Source organism: Camelus bactrianus, chromosome 5 (genome assembly GCF_048773025.1).
Source record: "Camelus bactrianus isolate YW-2024 breed Bactrian camel chromosome 5, ASM4877302v1, whole genome shotgun sequence".
Taxonomy (NCBI): Eukaryota; Metazoa; Chordata; class Mammalia; order Artiodactyla; family Camelidae; genus Camelus; species Camelus bactrianus.
The window spans coordinates 11,536,341-11,559,883 of record NC_133543.1 but is presented as its reverse complement, the minus strand read 5'-3'; positions in this window follow the sequence as shown (position 1 = coordinate 11,559,883).

Sequence of the window (23,543 nt, the reverse complement as noted above, 5' to 3'; positions counted from 1 at the left end):
AAGTTCCACTTTCCCAGAAGCAAGCCAGTTCAGAGGCAAAGAGCGAGATAATGCCACCCAGCCAGGGAATCGGATGGTGCTGGCAGGAGAGTAATGGCTCTACTTGGGGGTCCTGCAGTCTTTTTCATGGGGCTTCCCACCTCATATCAATTCTCAGAGCCCCACAATAGCCAAGGCATGAATGCTGCTGACAAGCAGCTCATAGGTGAAGGGCTGACGCTTGGGAAGTAGCAGGATGGGGGCTCCATGGGCCACTAGGCTCCGCTGCCACCCAGAGTGAGGTGAGGAGGAGGAGGGGCAACACCAAGAGAGAGGGAACAGCGGGTGGAGAGGAAACCCTTAACAAACATTTGAAGCTTAGAAATTTGCAACTAACAAATCCAATGAACAGATGCTTGCAGCTTGCCCTGAGCTTCCTTGAACCAAAGAAACTGTGTCATGCACTGACTCACTCCCCTGGGAGTGAGGATGTGCAATGGGTGCGGGAAACAGAAGATGAGGTTGCTGATGGGATGTGGTGGTCAAAGAGGGAAGTCATGACCGCTGCCTCCTGCTGCCACATCCCACTCCTGTCTCAGGAGAGGGAGCTCTGTGATCTGGGCATCACCCAGCCCCTTGGGAGGAAGTGGACGGAGCTGAGGAGCTCTTAATGGTGCCTCCTGGACTTGGCTTGACTCAGATGTTGTTAGTAGAAGCTGAGGTCATCCAAATAAGATGGATGCAATGCACTAACGGCTACCTCATGACCAGGATTCAGCCCCCTGCAATGCATTAACATGTCAGGAGACACAAAGCTCCCACAGATGGAAAGTGATGCTTACAGACAAGAGAGGTTGGTGAGAATGCAGCCTCTTGCAGACAGGATGAGACCCTCACCAGATGATAAGGAGGTCCTTGACAGGCTGTGTATCACCCTTTATTGACTCTAAGTGCACGGTTTTTCAAATTTTAGCACTTCCTGCAATCAGATGGGGTGCATCCTACAATTGATAGTGTCTTGTCCAGTCTTGTCCAGGAGATGACAGTTGTGATGTGGCTGTCATTGCTTGCGCATGCAAACTTGGTCATAGCTGGGGTAACCTTACATCCCATTTTGCTGGGAATAGTTCTGGCTATGACAGTCACCCTGTATTTATTGTTAATAGCATCTCTTTTATTCCCAAAGGTGTTACAGTGGGGTGATAAATTTCAAAGTCTCTTTACACATAGTTAGGGTCACTTCAGTTGTATTATGTGCACTGTTGATACTACACACACAAACACACACATATATATATCAAGATTAATTATCATTTAGTGTCTTCACAAAAATGATACTATGATACAGCAATGAAGCAAAAATTGGTTGTATGCCTAGAAAAGAGTGGAAACAGCAACGGGGCATCCCTTTGATCTTAGTGACGCACATTTGTCATTGTCGATAATGAAGACTCCATGTTTTCTTGCAAAGCAACAACCGAGTACTTACAGGGTCCAAGAAAGGAAAATTCCCTGGTGATGTAAGCTGAATTGTTTTGACTGTGAGTGTGTAAAAGGCCACAGCATGCAACCCAGGGGACATTGCTGGGAGATCTTTTTAGTAAATGGACTTGATGTTGATCTACAGCATGACACTGAGAAAAAGCACATAGAGGGGGCTGCACACCTGTGTTTGCCTCTGAGTGCTTTCTCGCTTTGCGGAAAGCCAAACGACCACGCCAGTAATGCTAATGGGGAGGGTGGTTGTCTAGCCAGTCAGTGGTCCGTAACTTAGTTGGTTTTGCAGTCATTGTGCTGAAACATGGCAGGAGGTAAGAGGTTCCTCCACTTTTAGAGCTGATGGACATGTGGGTAAGAATTCATTTCCCGGTGTCCTCACTCCAGGCTATCGTGTGTGACAGAGCGGGCAGGCTCTCGGAGGCATCTGCCCAGGCTTCCATCAGGACCCTCTCTGTCATCTGCTGCCCTTGCATCTGGCTGGGGCAGGTTCCCCACCCTCTCTGGGCTTTGCTGTCTTCTTCTGAGAAAAGAAGTAAGAACCACACCTTCTTGTAGAGTTTTATAAGGAATAGATAAGATAGTGCTGTCAACTGCTCAGCACAGACCATGCATACGGAGCGCACGCAAGTGCAGGTTTATATGATTATTGCTGCTGCTGTTAATCTCCGCCACCTCCCACACTGCAAACTGCTGCAGCGACGCCTTACGGTTCTTGCCATCGTGATGGGCTGCGGGGCCTCGGGCTGTAGCGAGTTCCTTAAAGGCGCCATAGCCTTCCCATGCACATACTAAATCTAATGAATGAATGAATGAACAGTGGAACCCAAGTCTTAGTGCTATATTTCCTCATACAAAGCACATACTGATAAAGATTATAAAGGCAAATGTATTTGGGTGCATGATTGTTGCTATGAGACTAATTCGCAGTGTAAGTGACAAGGATGTCAGCTAGGTAGGAATAGAGGTGCAGGAGAGAGACTGGCTGGTTGGGGGATCCTGGAGAGAGATGCTGGCCTTCCTCACACCTGCACAGTGCTGTCATTTCCCTGTGGTCCTCAGGTAGAGGATGGTTCCTGCTAAAGATAAGTGAGGGTCTGGGGAAGGCAGCCCCGCAGCCCAAGACTGATGGACACTGCAAGGCTCTGGGGAGAAGCCGAGGCCCCTCGGTCACCCTGGTGGGCCACCAGCTAGACAGCAGTGAAGGATAGGACCCTCCAGCTGTCAGCCACCTGCTCGAGGCAGTCCCTTTGTCCTTACTGGGGCCATTCTTTCTCAGCTGTCAGCAAGCAGAAGTAGATCTGGGTAGCTGGGCACAACTCGCCGGCTTGGAGTTCAGACATCTGTACCCCACACCCCAGAAGACAGTTTCCCATTTCTTCCAGCACCCTGCTGCTGGCCTCCCAAACCTTCACCAAGGACCCTTATATTTATCCTCAGCTTTCTTTACCGCCTGTCTGAGAACGAGGTGACCCGGGTCCTTGGTCCTGCTTCTGACTCCAGCTGACCTTGTGAATTTTGACAAATGACCAAATCTCTCAGAACCTCAGCTTACAGTCATTAAAATGAAGTCATTCTCCAAAAACATCTTCCAAGGCATGTTTCTGTCTCTTACTGGAAAAGCAGAGCTTCTATGAGTCCACACCAAAAAAAAAAAAAAAAAAAAAAAAAAAGTCAGCATTCAGATTTTAGAATTCCTGTGTTTCCAGCTCACATCTTCACATCCAGTCTCTTCACTTTGCTTCCCCACCCAGAACTGCGTGGGAAATGCCGGTGAGTGAGTGTCTGACTGTAATAACTGATGTTGGAGAGCCATGGATTCCTTCCAGGTGTCGGGGGTCCACACTGCTGAAGAGGGGTGGAGGGAGCACCTGGCCACTTTGCTGTACTGAAGGTTTTGCTGGGAGTCCCCGTGTTCCCTTGTTCTAGGACACATGGCATGAGCATATTAGGGCTCCTGAGCTGAGCCGTGGAAAGTGGGACATGACACTGGGTTGAGTGACAAGGGTCCAGCCAGCGGTCAGGAAATTTGGCCAGGCTGATAACGCCCTGTCCCGCTTTGTGCCACGTGCTTGATCTTCCTGGATGTTCTTTCCTTTGATTGTAGGATGAAGGCTGGACTCCACGATCGAGACTCCTTTGGCCCCATGTGTCATCACAGGCATGTTCTGTGACTACGGCTGTGTCAGTGAAAGTCCAGGTGGAAGAGCAGAAACCGAGCATTCAGGGTATTTCAGATGGAGGGGATTTAATGTGGGAAACTGATTACACAGGTCTGGGAAAGTTAAAGCAAGAAAAAAAATGTGATGAGGCAATCAGCAATGTGTAAGTGCAGGATGCAGCCAGCATCTCTTAAAGATGGGAGGACCAAAGGGAAGGGTGCAGGGACAGCTGGGAGCTTGGCGAGGGGCTGCTGGAGCCGGCACTCAGACCACAGAGGGTGAAACACAGGGCGGTGCTCAGTGCTGGGTTGCAAGAGTAGAGAGAAGCTGCTCTGAAAAAAACAGGACCAAAGCTTCTTATAGTCATCTAGCTGTTGAATCCTCAACCTGGCCGAACTTAGGATCACCTGGTGAGCTTCTCAAATGCAGATTTTGGGGCCCTCCTTCCAGATCCCCAGATTCAGAACCTCTGGGTGCAGGGAGTAGTAATCTGTACTGTTAAGCTCCCAGACGACCATTTTGTATGCACTGACCTAGGGCAAGTCCCCTCCTAGTGAAGTGATGTCAGCAGCCTCCCAGAGACAGAACTTCCCCTGGAGTATCGTTCAAGTCTGGGAGCTCCTGGCTGCCAGGGTGCCCGGTCCACCTTGGGGTGATGCACTGAGAAGACGGGGCCCAGGCCGTCCCCTGCCTCTCCACTGGCGAGCCCCAGCTCTCAGGGCAGGCTGGAAGGCATAGCCAGGCCATCATCGGGGGGGCTTCTCCCCGTGCGTTGGGTTCACATCAACAACAGACTCTTCCAAGGGACTCCACTGGCTCATTCGACCTCCAGCGTAACTTGGTAAACGTGTTCTGTCATCATCCCCTTTACAGGCGGGGTGGAGGCACAGAGAGGTGAGTTCGCACACTTAGGTAACTCAGGAAGGGACTGGGGTCTGATCCCTGGTGATGTGATGACGAGGGGACATTTCTCCCTAACTGCTTCGCAGCACTGCCCTCAGAAGGCACCAGGCCCCATCCAGCTGATTCTCGTAGCCCCAGCTCTCAGTCCCCTGACTTCTCTCCTCTCCATCGCCCTGGAGGAGGAAAGACATGATGGTGGTAGGTGAGCTGGAGCTGCTGCCCAGGCCTGGCTGGCCTCTGTGCTCAAGGCTACTTGCATGCCTGGAAGATGCCAGTGCCCCATGACTGTCTGTAATATCTGTGGCTCTCTTTGACCAAGGTGTGGCTTCTTTGTGCTTGGCTGGTGTCGTGCGGTCAGCAGATTCTTCAGAGAGAAGCGTTGAGGGGCTGCGTGGGGCTGGGCTCCTGTGGCTGAGGACGCGAGGACGGAGTGGGGCAAGGGGACCTGGATGTGAGGCTGCAGGCTTGGCTGTCATTGCTCCCCATACAGGGCCTCCCAGCCGTGTGGCTGGGGTCCTGGCACCAGGAAAGGCACTGGACCATGAGGATGGGGGCGGGGCCCTCTCAGAGCCTTGGTGGTTATACACGTGGGGGCATAGAAGGACCTGCAGCAGCAACGGCCACCTGTTCTGGCAGAGAGCACAGGGTGGCGTGAAGTCAGCAAGGCAGGCCTGATGCTGCCATATGAGGGGTTACAGTGAGATGTGACTCCCAGGTCGGCGAAGCAGACTGACACCTCAGAGCAAGGGTTCCAGGGAAGACTGAGGTTCAGGAATAGTCAGGGGCCCCAGTATGACTAGCAGGGAAATCTCCCTCCTTCTCCCCACCCCACTCCCATCCCTCCTTCCCTTCCTTCCCCCCTTCCCTTTACCATTTCGGGAAATGTTCTGAGCATCTAAGCAGTGCCCCACAGGAATCCTCCTCCAGGGAGAGAGATATTAACTGTAACCAGACATGCAGGGCTGTAACCACCAGCAGGTAACTAGAGGCAGTGAGAGAGGAGGAGGCCCGAGTCCGGGGAGGGGAGTGTCAGAAGTCTCTTGGAAAGGGCGAGTCTGGGCTAGAGATGAAAGATAAGTGAGCATATTCCGGGCATGGCTGGGTGGTGGTCACAGGTAAGACTGAGTAGAAGTCAAGAGGGAAATCCAGCCTATGACCATGAGCTTCACCCTGGGTGACACAGGGCGCGAGAGGCTTGGCCCGTGTGTGGATGGGACTGAGGACGATCACCACCCGACGTGCGGGTTTGTAGAGGGTGGTGGGCAAGGTCAGAGATGGGGACCATCTGGATCTGTGACTCAAGGGATAGGTGGTCTCTGACATGAGGAAGGAGGAGAAAAGGACCCAGACGGCAGTGATCATAAAGAGGTCTCATGGAAAAGCTCCAAGACACACATGGTATTGTCCTGGATGCATTTGAGGACTTGACTTGGGGACAATGCAGGCACCCGGAGCTCCATGAGGCTCAGCTGAGGTGTCCTGCCCTGGCTTCTCCCCAACCTGGGCAGCAGCGAGGAGACCCACATCCTCCTGACCAGTCAGCCTCATTGCCGTCAGCTCCCCTGGAGGCCAACCATCCTGTGACGACTCAGCTCCTGCCTGTCACTCTGTCCATCACCTGTCAGATTCCCTGTGGATTTTTCTATCCATCCCAGTGATCGTAACTAACTTTTCAGTCCCATGACTTCTTGTCCCAATGATCTGGATTCACCGCTCCGGCCACGCTTCTATACATGACATTAGTTATACAAATGTTATATTCTAATGAATAATTGTTGGGGAGGTAGCCTGGACAGAAAATAAGCCAAGGCCAGGTAGATGGGTGTTTTGAACAGGATGTGTACTGCAGGAATTCTCCTGTGCATGAACGAGAAAGTAGGACCGTCCATTTGGTAAGGCTGAGATGGATGATGGGGAAGGTCTGAGGAGCCGTGGTGGATGAAGAGGGTGGAGGGGCTGGGAGCAGGCAGAAGAGCTGAACTGACACTGGGGTCATGAGTTTGAATTTCCATGTCAGCCTGGCAAGTGTGAGTGTCCAGGTGGGAAAGACAGATGGTAAGACGGACCTGTGGAACCTGGCTTGATATGTGGTGGTGTGTTGAGGGGGTTGGCGGGGGTATAGTTGTCAGGGTCTCCTAGCAAGTCTGGTGAGAATAGTACGAGGATGAGTAGAGCTACTATTAATAATAGTGCCCCTAAGATGTCTTTAATTGTATAGTAGGGATGGAATGGGATTTTGTCCATATCTGAAGAAATTCCTGTTGGGTTATGCTGAGTAGAGAAGGTGCATTAGGACAGGGTTACAAAGGGGCTGAGGGCACTGACAGGGCACAAGGCCCCATTCAACAAGGAAGGAAGCGAAGTGAGGAAGATTACGGACCCAGGAAAATGCATTCTTACGCCCCATACCATTGGCTTTGTCTTTATCAATCACTGAAAACCTTTGCAACTTTTATTTCAAACTCCCTTGCTCTCCCCACTTGGTCTCTCCTTCAAATATCTTGCAACCCCAGGGCAACTTACAACCTTTCCCTGTCCCTTCCCCTGCTGGTGTTCTCTTTTCCTTTCCCCCTTCTCCCAGCCCCTGAGCTGGGGAGTGGGGAAGAGTTGAAAGGTAAATTAAAACTCCAGAATGTTCTCTTACCAAAGTTCAGCAACTTCTTTCTTCACTAAGCCTTCCCCTGGATGCTGTAAGTTTTGTATTAGATTCCACATTTCTGAGAAAGTCAACTCTGGCAGTTTTTGCCACCTGAATCACAGTGGAGGGGTGGAAATTTGGAGTTCCCTTTACTCTGCAATGTTTGGTGACATCGCTCATGACTGATTTTCAACAAAGGTATGAGAAAGCAATTGAATGGAGCTGAAATAGTCACCCCTAGGCCATAAACAAGTAAACCTCAACTTAAACCTCACACCTTATACAAAAGTAATTCAGAGGGGAGGGCATAGCTCAGTGGTAGAGCGCATGCTTAGCACGCACAAGGTCCTGTGTTCAATCCCCAGTGCCTCCATTAAAACAAAAATTAATAAAAGAAACTAGTTACCCACCCCCCAAAAAAAACAAACAACAAAAAAAGAAAGATAAAAAATAATTAAAAAACAAAAAAGTTTTTAAAGAAAGTGATTCAAAACGGGTCATATACTGTAATGTAAAACTATAAACATTTCACAAGAGAATATAAGAGAAACATCTTTGGAATCCAGGACGAGGAAAGAGTTCTTAGATTTGACACCAAAAGCATAGTCCATAAAGAGAAAAAAAAAATGGATCAAATTGGGTCTCATTGCAAATATAAAGTTTTGGTTAGTGAAAGACCCAGAAGATGGAAGGATAAGCTACAGAGTGAGAGCAAATATCTGCAAACCACTTGTTTGACAAAGGACTATTACCTAGAAGAGTGGAAGAACCTTTAAAGCTCAGCAGTTAAAAAGCAAATAATACGATTTGAAAATGGATAAAAGACACGCACAGACAGTTCACCAAAGAAGATACACAGGTGGGAAGTAAGGATATGAAAGTATGTTCAACAGTGTTAGCTGTTAGGGAAATGCAAATTTAAAGTGAGGATGCAAGATTGCAGCATATCTATCAGAATGGTTGAAATAAAAATTGTATCAGCACAGACGCTGGGGAGGATGTGAAGAAATTTGCTCACTCATACGTTGCCGGTGGAAATGTAAGATGTAACTGCTCCTGGAAAATAGTTTAGCAGTTCTATTAGTACTTACGGTGCAGCTACCCCTTGACCTAGCAATGACTCTTGTGGGCATCCCTACCAGGGAAATAAAAATTCATATTCACACAAAAAACCTTTTTATGAATATTCATAGCAACTGTGTTCATAATAGCTAAGAATGGGAAACAATGCATATACCCTTGAATGGGTGACTTGACAGTGGTACTTACATACCACAGGATACTGGCAAGAAATAAACAGAAACACATTTCTTGATACAGACAACAACTTGGTTGAATCTGAAAGGAATTATGAGTCTAGGTGTAGGGTTTCTCCTGAATAGTCTTTCTCAATCTCCCTCTCCCCGTTACCACCCACAGGTATCACACCCCACACGCTGTTCACACTTCTAACTCTAGTGTCTGCTTCCTAGAGGAACCTGCTGAACTGATCACTTCCGGTTGCTCCAAGGATGTGCTTACAGACCATCTGTAAAATATCTAGAAGACCATAGCTTCATCCCTTAACCTTTCCAGCCTCTGAGCACCCTTTCTTTCTCTATCACTTGAAAGTTCTCTGATGCTCTGAAACTTCTGTTGGTCCCTAGAATTTAAGCTCCTTCTGTTACCCCAAAAGGGGAAGGGAAAAGACCCCAGTTCTTTCCTAACCTGAAAGATAAGAATTCAGACAGGAGACAACAGTGTTGTGTAGCAAAAGGTTTTACTTAACAAAGGGAAAGTGCACCTCCAAGAACGGGATACGGGCTGATCCAAGGGTGGAGAGCAATGGTCTTTGCCCCCTTCTCTTATGCCCTCGCTTAGAGGCGGTCTCGTGACTGATGGACGGCTCTTGCTGGAGCGCTTAGTCAAGCTCGTCCCCTTTTGTGCATGTCCTTACCCATGATGCACATATTAAAAATCCATGGAAGGCCCAAAACCACAATGCTAATTACATTACAATGAACATTGGGTCTTGTCTGGTTAGGTCCCTGTCACTATTGCTCAGTTGTGGCTGTCAGGCTGTAACTCATTTAGAGGAAGTAAAGCCCCTTTATGCTGGAGGCGGGCATAGCACCATCTTCTGGACCATCCTCCCTGTTCTCCACCTTATCTGCTCGGTGCCCCCACTTATCTAACTACCTAACACTTCACTCCAGGGTCTTTATATTTGCCATTTCCTTCTCCTGGGGAGCTCTGCTTCTCTCCCAAGTAGCTCCCATTGACTTTTTGATATGATCTCAAATGTCACTCCTCAGAGGCCCCTTTCCTGATCTCTCAGACCTGATCTGGTTCTCTGCTTCTTTTCCTCCATGGCCATTGTTTGTCTGCAAAATTACTTGATGATGATCTGACTGCTACTGCACCAAAAGCCGAAACATTGTCCTGGCTGTTTTGTTGATTATTGAATCCCCAGCATCTATTCCAGGAATGGCACATGATTGGAACTTGGTGATATTTGTAGAATGAATGGACAGACTGAGTTAACTGGAAGAGGAGACCACTGTTTTCTGCACCTTTATTTTCTTAGTTTCACGATTAACTTTGTGCAAATTCTTTTATTCAGGGGAACATGTGGGGCATTGGTGACTTTGCATTTTGTGTAAATGCCTTTGTCTTTTACCTTTGTAAGGCTTGTCTGTGCTGTGAAATGCTGTCCCCTCAAAAATACTTGAAGAACTTCTTCTGTACCCATTGGGGACCGTTTACTGTACTATCTTAAGTCAGATGCTGATTTGCTAATCAAAGTTTCCCCATCTTGCTCTAACCCCTTCGTGGAATCAAAAGGGAAGGAAGACCATTCTATTCATCTGAGTTCTCATCCTTAACAAACAATCCTCATAAAATGCTAATTAAGTGATAAATCCAGTGGACAATCTGTGAATGGCTAACTTGCATTTCTTAAGTTAATGAGTATTTGTAGGTACCAATACTACAGGGGTCATTATCGATCTCCTGGTACAGCGTTTGACAGCTGGGCATAAACTCCCATCTCCGAGAGGGGTCATTGCTCAAGCTCTGTGAAAATAAACCTAAGGTGGCCTGTACATGAAATACTTTATTTTGTGAGGCTCCCAGGAGCTAAAGCATGCAGATGCTAATTAAAAACAAACAGCAATCACTACACACATCCATACATGAGCAAATTATACTATCGGTGTTCGTGCAAAACAGAAGTCTAATGCATTCCAACAAGTTCCAAGCAACAGCTGATGAATGCTAATTGAATTCTTTGACTTCACTCTCATGCCCAGGGCAGCCATGAGTACAGCCCGTGACCTCCCAAGCCCATCCATGGACCAGTACTGTGTTGGTGCCAGATCTCAGCCCCTCCTCAGTCCCTTTTGCTAGGAACTTCATTTGATGGACAGTGAGGCAGAGGCTCTGCAAGGCTCCAGAATTTGCCAATAAGTTGCAGCACAGTTAAATAGCAGAGGGAGAAATCAGACTCCATTCTCTGGGGCCACAATCCAAACTTCTGGGAGAGGGACCCAGCCTAGGTAACCTTTCCTTTTCAGGTCTTGTTGAAATGGGGCAGAGAGCCATCTCACAGTGCATGGAAACCAAAGCAAAGGTGTTTGATCTCCATCTGAAGGGCAGAAGGAACCACGGGCAAGTCTTAAAGATGGGGACAAAGTGACCCAACGCCAGTTTAGGAAGCCATAGACAGTCAGGAGCGCACTGCACTGCCATCTGGGATGCCAGTGCCTGCAGAACCAGATCTCAGAGGGCCGAGTGGGGGTCTCTGCTTCTTCTGCCAGGGTCTCTTCTGGGCCACTGCCAGTGATGTCCTTCCTTTGGTTCATTAGGCACCTTGATGATGTGGAGAATGTACCCCTTCTCTCCCAACAAGACACAAAGTCACTTTTAAAAATTACTGGGTCCTCTCCACTGGGTGGTGGTTGGATCGTGGTGATGGAGGGAGGTCATTAGACAATGTGAGCACCATTTATCTTGTTGTATTCAAATTTGCCCCACGCCTCAGTGGGAGAGGGGCAAGTGCCCATTATTTACTTCCTTGATCCCATTTCTGTTGGGATGAATTCCTCCCCATGATTGTCCTAGGTCTCCCTGCAAATAGATGTCTGAATAACCCACCCAGGTGGCCCTTGAGACATACTGAGCACATCCAAACCCATCTCCTCCTGGATATTTACTCCCAGGATAGGCACATTTTCACAGGGCATAGATCTTAAAGTAGTATGTATGCCTCAAATATTTTAGTTCATATTCTGGCCCACTCTTCCCCTATTCTGTAAGTATGAATTACAATAAAGCAAAATTTTAACTACTTTGCTTAGCTTCCAAAAATGCATAAGAATGCCCTAAGAAACATAACTTTAAAAAAATGACCTGAATACAGAGGATTAGTGAACTGAAGCTAGGCTGTCCTGAAGACAAATCCTTCTGCAAACTGTACAGTTCAGCAGTCTTAAGTACATTCACATTTTGCACAGCCAACCTCCAAAATTCTTTTTAACGCATGGAACTGAAACTTTATACTTGTTAAATAACAGCTCCCCATTCTCTCTTCCCTCAGCCCCTGGCAACCACCAATCTATGGTCTCTCTCTTATCAATTTGACTATGCCAGGGGAAATCATATAAATGGAATCAAAATATTTGTCTTTTGTGACCAATTTATTTCACTTAGCATAATGTCTTCAAGGGTCATCCAAGTTCTAGCATGTGTCACAACTTCCTTCCTTTTGACAGCTGAATAATACTCCATTGCTCATGTGTATCAGATTTTGTTTCTTCATTGTTCTGTCAGAGGAAACTTGGGTTGGCTCACCTCTTGGCTACTGTGAATAATGCTGCTCTGAACATGGGTGTAAAAATATCTTTTCAAGACCCTGAATTCAATTCTTTTGGGTATATCCTCAAAAGGGAAATTGTTGTCTCATAGGGTAATTCTAATTTTAAGTTTCTGAGGAACTGCCATACTGTTTTTCATAGCTGCTATGTCATTTTACATTCCCACCAACAGTAGGCAAAGTTTCCAATTTCTCCACATCCTTACCAATTGTTGTTATTTTCTGTTTTATCTTTTTAAGTAGCATCCTAATGGGTGTGATGTGGTATCTGACTGTGGTTTTAATTCGCATCTCTCTAATGATTAGTTGTGTAGAGCATATGCTCATGTGATTATTGGCCATTTCAATATCTTTTTGGAGAAATGTCTACTCAAGTCTTTTGCCTATTGTTAAAATTGAGTTTTTGGTTATTGTTGAGTTGTAGGATTTCTTTATATATTTTAGATATTAACCTCTTATCAGATACATAATTGCAGATTTTCTTCCACTCCAAAGGTTGCCTTTTAACTCTAATTGTGTCCTTTGATGCACAAAACTTTCAAATTTTGATGTAGTCCAATTTATCTATTTTTTCTTTTGCTGACTGTGTGTTTCTGTTATATTCAGTAATTATTGCAAAATCTAATTTCATGAAGCTTTCTTTGCAGGTTTTTCTTCCAAAACTTTTAGAGTTTTGGCTCTTACTCTTAGGTGTTTGTTCCATTTTGAGTTGCTTTTTGTATATGGGATAAGTTAGGAGTCTAATTTTATCATTTTGCAAGTGGATATCCAGTTTTTCCAGCACCACCTGTGGAAAAGATTGTTCTTTCCCCACTGAGTGGTCTAGGCACCTTTGCAGAATATTATTTGACCATATATGTGAGAGTTTATTTATGGGCTCTCTATTCTATCCCGTTGGTCTATTATGTCTACTTTTATGCCAATACCACACTGTTTTGATTACTGTGGTCTTGTAATAAGATTTAAAATCAGGAAATGTTAGATCCTCAACTTTACTCTTCTTTTTCAAGAGTCTTTTGGCTATTCAAGATTCCTTGAGATTCTATATGAATTTCAAGATGGATTTTTATATTTCAAAAATAATCTGCCACTGAAATTTTGATAGGGATTGCATTAAACTTGTAGATAGCTTTGAGTAGTGTTGACATCTTAATACTACTAAGTCTTCTAACTTGTGAACATAAGATGTCCTTTCACTTACTTGTGTATTCTTCACTTTCTTTTAACAATATTTGTAATTTTCAGTGTATAAGTCTTTCAATTCCTTGGTAAAATTTATCCCTATATTTTTTCTTTTTGATATTATATATATAATATATATATATTTTCTCATTTTGCTTTTCAAGTTCATTATTAATATATAGGACTGCTTTTTGTGTGTTGATTTTGTATACTTCAAATTGCTGAATTTATTCATTAACTATAAGGTTTTTTTTTTTGATGTGGAACTTTGAAGAATTTTTTACATATAAGATCATGTCATCTTTGAACAGAGATTTGTTTTTTCCTTTTCCATTTGGATGCTTTTTATTTATCTTTCTTGTCTAATTGGTCTGGCTAAGATTTCTAGTGCTAAGTGAAATAGAAGTGGTGAAAGCAGATATCTTTGTCTTGCTCCAGATCTTTGAGGGAAAATATTTAGTATTTCACTATTCAGTGTATTCAGTATGATGTTAAATGTGGGCTTTTTATACACGGCTTTTATTACGTTAAGGTAGTTTCTCCCTATTCCTAGTTTGTTTACTGTTTTGACCATGAAAGAGTATTCAATCTTGTCAAATACTTTTTCTTTTCTTTCTTTTTTTTTTTTTTAATGGAGGTACTGGGGATTGAACTCAGGACCTCATGTATGCTTAGCACACACTCTACCACTGAGCTATATCTCCACCCCCTCAAATTTTTTTTTTTTTGACCAGTTAAGATAATCATTTTTTTTCTCCTTCATTCTATTAATATGTGGCATTACATTGATTGATTTTTGTATGTTTAACCATCCTGGCATTCCAGGAATAAGTCCCATTTTGTTTACTAGTATTTTGTTGAGGATTTTTTTGCATCAATATTCAGGGATATTGACCAGTAGTTTCCTTGTCTTGTAATGTCTACGTATTTGCAAGGTAATGCTTGATTCATAGGATGAGTTTGGAAATGTTCCATCCTCTTCATTATTTGGAATAGTTTTAAGAATAGTTGGTATTAATTCTTCTTTAAATGTTTAGTAGAATTCACCAGTGAAGCCATCTGCTCCCAGCCTTTTCATTGTTGGGAAGTCTATCTGTCTGTCTATCTATCTATCTATCTATCTATCTATCTATCTATCTATCACTCATCCTACCATATTATTTTTTATAGGTATGTTTGGATTTTCAGTTTCTTTATATTTTAGTCTTGGTATGTTTTACGTTTCTAAGAATTTATTCATATCAAATTATTGGCATTTTTCATTGGGTGTTCAATTCATTGGCATATGGTTGTTCCTTCTTTTTATAAAATTCACTAATGTCCTCTCTTTTTGTAAAATTCACTAATGTCCTCTCATTTCTGATATTAGATATTTCATTCCTTTCTCTCTTTTTTCTTTATCAAGCTAAAGTCTTGTCAATTTGTTTGATCTTTTTAAGGAGTCAATTCTCTGTATTCTTTAATTTTTATCTTCTCCATTTTGTTTATCTCTGTTTTAATATTTATTATTTATTTCCTTCTGCTAACTTTGCATTTAGTTTGTTCTTTTTCCACTTTGTTAACATGTAAAGTTAGGTTGTTAATTTGACAGATTTTTTCTTTTTTTAATGTAAGCATTTGTGGCTATAAATTTCTCAGTACAGCTTTCACTGCATTTCACTGCATAAGTGTTCGTGTATTTTGTTTACTTGTTTGTTTTGTTTTCATTTATCTCAAGATATTTGCTAATTTCCCTTGCGATTTCTTCTTTGAACCATTAGTTATTTAAGTGTGTTGTTTGATTTCCACATATTTATGGATTTTCCAGTGTTCCTTGTTCTTTTGATTTCTAGTTCTATTAGATTGTGATTGGAAAAGCTATTTTATATGATTTCAATATTTATAAAATCATCAAGATGTGTTTTGTGACCTAATATGTAGTCTGTCTGGATAATGTAGTAGGTAAACGAGAAAAATGAATAATCTGATGTTGTTTGGTGAATTTTTCATATATTACTTTATTATTACATTATTACCAGTTGGTCTATAGAGTTATTCAAGTACTCTACTTCCTTACTGATGTTCTGTTTGGCTGTTCTATCGTGTGGAAAGTATAGTATTGAAGTCTCCTGCTATTGTAGAGCTGTCCATTTAGGGGTTTTGGTATTTGGTGCATGCGTGTTTATAAATGTTTATAAACTTCTTGGTGAAATGACCCTTTTATCATTATATAATTTCCTTGTTTTTCACTTGTAACTTTTTTTTTTTTAAACTCAAACTCTTGTATTTTCCTGATATTATTATAATCACATCTCATCTCCTTTGGTTACTATTTACATGGAATATCTCTTTCCATTCTTTCACATTCAACTTATGCATGCTCTTAGAGCTGAAGTGGGTGTCTTTGGGGCAGCATGTATTTTTATCCCATTTATTTTTAGCTATTCTTAAATCCATGTCTTTTGATTAGGAAGTTTAGCTTATTTACATTTGAAGCAATTACTAATAGGGAAAGAATTACTATTGCTACTTGTTCATTGCTTTCTGTATGCTTTAAATCTTTTTCTACATTTTATTTTCTCCCTTACTATCTTCCTTTTTTTTTAAGTTGGTGTTTTTGTAGTGACATCTTTTGATTCCATTCTCTGCTCCTTTTGTGCATTCTCGGTAGACATTGTCTTTGTAGTTATCATATGAACTGTATAAAACATCCTAAAGTTATATAAGAACTCATTTTATATTGATAACAACCTCAATCGTATACAAAAACTCTTTTCCTTTAAAATCCCCCCACTTTAATATCAATATTACAAGTTATATCTTTATACATTGTGTGCCCATTAATATAGATATATAATTATTTTTATGATTTTGGATTTTAAATCCTATAATAAAATTAAAGGTGGTTACACATCAAAATTATAATAATAATACAGGTTTTATACTTGTCTATATATTTGCTGTTACTATAGACCTTCATATTTTTGTACGGTGTTGAGTTACTGTCTCACATTCTTTTATCACAAGTTAAACTCTTTAGCACCTCTTGCAGGACAGGTTTACAGGTAATGAACTCCCTTGCCTTTTGTTTACCTGGGAATGTTTTAATTTCTCTCTTATTTTTGAAAAATTGTTTTGCCAAACATAATTTTCATTGTTTTTTTTTACTTTCAGCATTTTACTTTAACAATGTTTTTATTTATTATTATTATTGACAAATAAAAATTATATATATTTAAGGTGTACAATGTGATATTTTGATAGTGTATACATTGCAAAGTGATTACCACAATCAAACTAATTAATATGGCCACCACTTCCTGTAGTTGTGTTTGTGTGTGTGTGTGTGTGTGTGCGCGTGTGTGTGTGTATGTGTATTAAGAACACTAGAGTTCTACTTTCACTAAATTTGCTAGGTAAAGTCATTCTTGGTTGGCAGTTTTTTCCCAGCACTTTGAATATATCATCTCACTCTCTCCTGGCCTACAAGGTTACTGCTAATAAATCCATTGATAGCCTTATTGGGGGTCCTTTGTATGTGGCAAGCTTCTTTTCTCTTCCTGCTTTCAAGATTCTCTCTTCATCTTTGACTTTTGACAGTTCTATTGTGTCTTGGTGAAATCTTCTTTGGGTTGAACCTTATTTGGGACCTTTGTACTTCATGTACCTGTTTGTCCATGTTTCCCAGTTTTGGGAAGTTTACATACATTGTTTCTTTAAATAGCTTTCTTCCCCTTTATCTCTCTCTTCTACTTTGAGACTCCCAAATGCAAATATTGTTTCTTTTTACATAGTCCCATAGGATATCTTCATTCTTTTTCATTCTTTTTTCTCCTCTGATTTGATACTTTTAAATGACCTGTTTTCAAGTTCCCTGATATTTTCTTCTACTTCACTGAATCTGTTAATGAAGCTCTTTATTGCATTTTTTAGTTTAGCCATTGTATTTTTCAGCTCCCAAATTTCTCCTTGGTTCTTTTTTATGTTTTCAGTCTCTTTATTGAAGTTCTCATTTTGTTCTTGTATTATTTTTTCCTAATTGTGTTAAATTGTTCATCTGTGTTCCCTTGTGGTCTCCAAGCTTCTTTAGAACAATTATTTTAAACTGTTTTTTGGGCAGTTTGTGGATCTCCACTTCTTTGGGGCCAGTCACTGTAAGTTTATTGTGTTCCTTTGCTGGTGCCATGTTTTTCTGATTCTTCATGATCCCTGTAGACTTGCATAGATTTCTGCACATTCAAGTATCAGTCATCTCTTCAAGATTTTATGAACTAATTTTGGTAAGGAAAGGCCTTCACCTGCAGTGGAGTGTGTTGGGGGGACACACTGGAGCATGCTGTGGCCCCAGGTTTAGTGGTGTAGGACAGCAACTGTGGGGCTCTATGACAGTTCTGAGTCTGAGGGGGTTAGTGTCTCATCAACTCAACAGTTTCTACAACATCAATGGTTGCACAATCTTTGGTAGTGAGAAATGTAGGGGAACCTGTGGCCTGTGGTTGTTGCTAGGGGTGTTTGAATCCTCAGCATTGTCTCCATATTCAGTGACAAGGGATTGGGGCAGATGGTGGAAGTGGCCTGTAATCTCTTGCACCCAGACGCCCATGGGTCAATTCTCTGAAGGTCTAACACACTTTTAGCACCAGCCAGAATTTTCAATTGGAATATCCAATCTGATATTTGACAGCATTCCTGTCAACTCTCCTAGTAGGGCAAGATGGAAAAATAGTCCCTTGGGCAACCCCTAGACAAGCCAAGACATTGCCGGTAAATTCCACTCTTTTTTTTTTTTTTTTTCCCTGTCCTGCGGGAAGAACTAGAAATTGCATCATCTTCTCCCAATCACACGGTGCCGTGCTGGGGAGGGGCTGGGACAAGCATGAGTGAAAACACCATATATTTTCCTATTGATTTGAGTATATCTTTTTCTTAGTTAGCCATTTTCTTAGTTGCTGCAACTTCTAAAGTTTTGACAAAGCTATTTTGGTTCATATGCTGTTTTTGGATGTTTCCATGAGGGAACAGAGACCTGGAGCTTCCTTATTGGCCATCTTGCTGATGTCATATGATACTAAGAAATTTTGTACTTGGTTAAGTGTGTCTATTAAGCAGTGTTCTACTGATGTTGTAACAATCTTTCACAAATTTAGTGATAATAAGTCCCACAAAGGTCTCACTGGGCTAAAATCTGAGTGTTGGCAGGGTGGCCTTTCTGTCTGGAGTCTATAGATGAGAATTCATTTCCTAGACTCTTCTTTTAATGACTGCTTGCTTTCCTGGCTCATGGTCACCTTCCTCTATTTTCAAAGTCAAAACTATTGCATCTCACTAATCAATTGTCTACAGTCACATTTCCCTCTAATCTTAGCTTTGAAAGAGTCTTTGCTTTTAAGGAATATATTAACTAGGTTTGGCCACCTGGATAATCCAGGATAACTGCCCCAACTCAAGGAAACTGCAATCACATTTGCAAATTCTTTCTGCCTGATAAATTAACATATTTACAGGTTTCAAGGATCAGGATGTGAACTTTTTTGGGGTGCTAGCTATTTGCCTACCATAGTCTGTATGCTAAAAATTCTTGTATAATGCTAAAAGAACTGAAACAGAGTGCCTAGCATACAAAAGATAATAGAACCCTGCCTTTTAAACGACGGAGTCTTAAAAATGCAGTAAGAACACACAAACACAAGCCCCTCAATTAATACAAATAGTAAGACCAAAGAAGCAGAGAAACAGCAGGAAAACCAGAAAACTCAAAAAATGAGATGGTATAAATAAGTCTGAATAAAAAAATATAGAGGCACTAGAATCTTCACTCAAGTGTAGAGATTGCCATATTGAACACAGAAACAAAATCCAATTATATCGAGTTTATAAAAGATACGTCTAAAATCTACTAAGACAAATAGCATACTAGGAATAAAGAAGACCATTATTATAATGATGAGAAGTCCAACTTTTTAGGAGATATATCAATTCTAAACTTGAATGCAGCCAAACAAAGCAAAAATTGACAGAAGTATATGGAAAAAAATAAACCAATTAAGGCAGTAGTGGGGATTTCAGTGCTCTCTCAGCAACTGATAGATAAGGAATGCAACAATTAGTAGGAACAGGTAGATTTAAACAGAAGAATAAAGCTTGATATATATATAAAAACTTTTATTGAAAATTATAGATATAAAGTATCCTCACACAGAACACTATAAAAATAATCAAACATTAAATCATGAAGCAAGACAACAAAGTTCAAGGAATTAAAATCATTAAAATATTTTTTCTAAGTAATTTTTAAATCAATAAAAAAAGTATCCATCTCATTTATTTAAAACATAAAACACACACTTCTAAATAATTCAAAATACAAAAAAGAAATCATAATGGAAACTAAAGTACTTTGACCTGAATGATATTGAAAATGCTATTATAAAACTCATGGGATGCAGCTGTTGAAAACTTAAAGGGAAACATATGTCATAAAATGAATTTATTAGAAATGAGGAAATTATAAAAAATAATGACATGATGAGGCAAACATCCAACTTACTAAGTTAGTAAAGGAAAGAATAAAGTCAAAGTGAATGATAAAAAATGATGAAGATCAGATCAAACATTTCTTAAATAGAAACAATAGAAAGAATCAGTGATGTTAAAAGCTGGGTCTTTCAAAAGACTTAATTGAATTAAATATTTTCTGACAGAGTGATCAATATAAATAGGACTCATGAATACAAACAGAGCAAAAATGTTCTTTTTTAAAGATGATGCTATGAACAACTATACATCAGTAAATTTGAGAGTTTAGACAAAAATCTTAGAAATATATCATTTAGCAAGACTTCAGAATAAATAAAAAGCTTGAATGCTAGTACAACCATTAGATAATTTGAATAAGTAGTTTTATATCTTCCTGCTAAGAAAAGATTTGCCCTTAAAGGTTTTAGAATTCAGTTTTTTAAAACTGTCAAGGAATAGATTATTTCAATTAAAAACTCTTCCAGAAATTATATTAAAAAGAAAACCCTTTCTATGCAATTTACGAGGCTAAGGTTCCTTGATACTAAAATATGACAAGAACAGAATGAGAAAATTACAGGCCAATATTACTCACAGACATTTCCAAAAAAAGCTAAACAAAATTTGTCAAAAGAAATAGAGAATTTACTTTAAAAGACAGTACTCAAGACCAAGTTGACCTACAATTAGAAAATCTTATTAACATAATTTACTACATTAACAGATTAAAGGGGAAAAACAAAATGACCATCTTACTGGTTGTGTAACAAATATTTAATAACATTCCATCATATTAATGATAAAAAACATAATAAAGATCAAACACCAAAACCTACTATAAATAGCATATTTAATGGTGAAACCATAGAAGTCTTTATTTTAAATCAGAAACATGACAAGGGTGATTACTTTCAGAATTTATTTATAACACCACTGGGGATTCCTAGGGAGTAAAATAAAAAATAATAAGAAATAACAGATACAAGTGTGAAAAAAAGACATTAGATTCTCATTATTTGCAGATGATATGACTGCTTGCGTAAAAATGCAAAATACAGACTATATGGAAAAGGAGTTTATAGGGTGACTGAAAGTAAGTTTCAGTATTTACACATAAGGAGACATGCTATCAACTAAGATGAAGTAACAGATTGAATTTACCCATACACCTTAAACAACTTAAAAAAACAGAAAATATATGAAACAGCAATTTTTAGACATTGGATAATAGGTGGTACAAAGCATTCACCTTTGAAAGAGAAGAAAATGAGGCAATGAAATCAAACCTAAATTACCCATTATTGCCTGGGAAAAGTATCCAGGCTGCAGAGCAGGGAGAAGGAACCCAGGTGGACTCTGAAGGGCCTGGGAGTCTGGGAGATGTATGTGAGGAAATTGTTTGAGGAGAGAGAAAGAAACCCCAAAAGAAGCAGGGGAACTATAATTGCAGCTTGCACAGGGCCAAGAACATGACCAGTAGTGAGGAGAAAAATTAATCAATAGAAAGAGACTTAGAAATAATAGAGAGTGGGGGAAAGACTGAGCATGTTAAGTAGACACTAAAATGTATTTTACAAGACCCAAATAAATCTTGTATGTGTAAAAAATACACAGATGTTTTTAACACTGCAGAAAAGATTCAAGAACTTCAAGACACAGCAACCTTAGTGATTTCAGCAAATAAAATTCAATAATATAAAAAATATACATCATGACCAAATATTGTTTGCCCCAGGAATGCAATTTTAACATTCAAAGATTTTTAAAATGTAATTCCCCATATCAATAAAAAGAAAAGAAATGATAATTTTGAACAATTCAGCAAATGTCATTGACAAAATCTAGCAAGCATTCCTAATAAATAAACTCCGAGTACACAAGGAATAGAGAGGACTCCTTCAACTTGGTAAGAAGCGTTAAGAAAAAGATCTGCGAACAATGGTATCATACTTAATGGTGAAAAACTGAATGTTTCTCTTTAGACCAAGAAAAAGTCAAGAATGTCTACTTTCATCATTTCTGTTCAACAAAGTACTGGAGGTTCTAGGCAGTGTAACAAGGCAAGGAAAAGAAATGAGGCATTTAAATTGGGAAGACAGAATTATCTAGACTGCCTTAATTTGCAGACAATATGATTGTTTACATTGAAAATCTTATGAAAGATAAAACCCCCCAAAATCATAGAACTAAGAAATTGTATTTCTGTATACTTTATGCAATTTTTAAAAAATCTAAAACTGAATTTAAAAATAAACCACTTATAACATCTTAATATCTAAAATACTTGGGAGTAAATTTGACAAAAAATTATGAAAGATCTGTTTGTTGAAACAACAAAATATTGGCAAACAAAATTTCTAAAATTTCAAATTTCAAACCGAAGGAATTGCAGAGATACTCTCCTCTTGGGTCAGAGGGCTTGGTTTATTGATGAAATGTCAGTTCTCTTCATATTGTCCTATAAATTCAGATGTAGTCTCAATGAAATGTCAGCATGTTCTTGTAAGAATGATTAACTAGTTCATTTGGAGATTTAAAGGACCTTGAAAAATCTAAGTTTGTAAATGAAGAAAACATTTGAATATAAGATACTTTATAAAACTATAGTAAACAAGACTGTAACATTGTCATAAAGATACAACATAAATCAAAAGAACAGAATGGAGTCTAGACATAGACCTATTCTTATGTAGAAAACTGATCTTCAACAAAGTGCAAAGACAATTCAGTGAAGAAAAGGTGGGGCTTTTCAAAAAATACTGTAGGAATAATTCAATATTCATATGCAAAAAAGCTCTAATTCATCTTGTGTGCCATTTACAAAATTTAACTCAATCATGGACCCAAATGCAAAACCTATAAACTAAATTTTGGAAGAAAACGTAGTGGGAAGAAAAACTTTGTGACCTTGTGTCAGGCAACAATTGCTTAGATATGGCATGAAAAGCACTGTCTATAAAAGAACAAATTGATAAATAGGATTTCATCAAAATGAAAACCTTCTGCTTATCAAGAATACCATTAAGGGAATGAAAGATGAAGACATAGACTATGGAAAAAATTTAGGAATCTTATATCTGATAAGTGACTTGTATCCAGATTTATGAAGAACACTCAAAACACAACAGTGAAAAAACAAATAGCCGAACTGAAAAAGTTGGTAAAATATTTGAATGGACATTTTAACAAAGAAGGTATCCAAATGGCAAACAGGTGCAAAACTCATAAATAGACATTAGGGAAATGCCAAGTAAAACCATATTAGATATTAACTTATACCCTGATTCTGGAGTTTGTTCAAGGTTTCTGGCTTCCATGGGAAGGCTTGGATAGTAAGCCACAAGTAATTTCAGCCAATTCCAGCTTTTGTGTGGTAGTGGTTACACATTTTTTAACCCCTAGCCCCAAAGCAGGAAGTCATACTGTCATTGGAGCTGCTCGCTCATGATTTGCTGGAGCCACAGTGGGCAATAAGGACCTTGTCCATCAAATATTGGAGATTCAAGTTCTGATCACTGATTCCTGCTTCTGATTGTGGAGGTGCAGATAGAGAGGCTGGCCGCCATAGTTGCAACCTCCTCCATCATTGTAACAACTCCGTCTGGCTGGGGATTTAAAGGGGCAGAGTTCTTTTTTCCATTCACCCTTTCCTTTTTCTTGCTGGGGAGACAGGCATTTAAAAAGTAGGGCATTTAAAAGCAACTGCATGTATGGGTGACAAAGTCACTGTACATGCCCAAGGGAAGATGCAGGCTCAGAAATGACCTAATAAAACTCTAAGTTTGTGCCTTAGGTTCACCATTGGCATAGAGACACCCTAAACCAGTTAAAACAA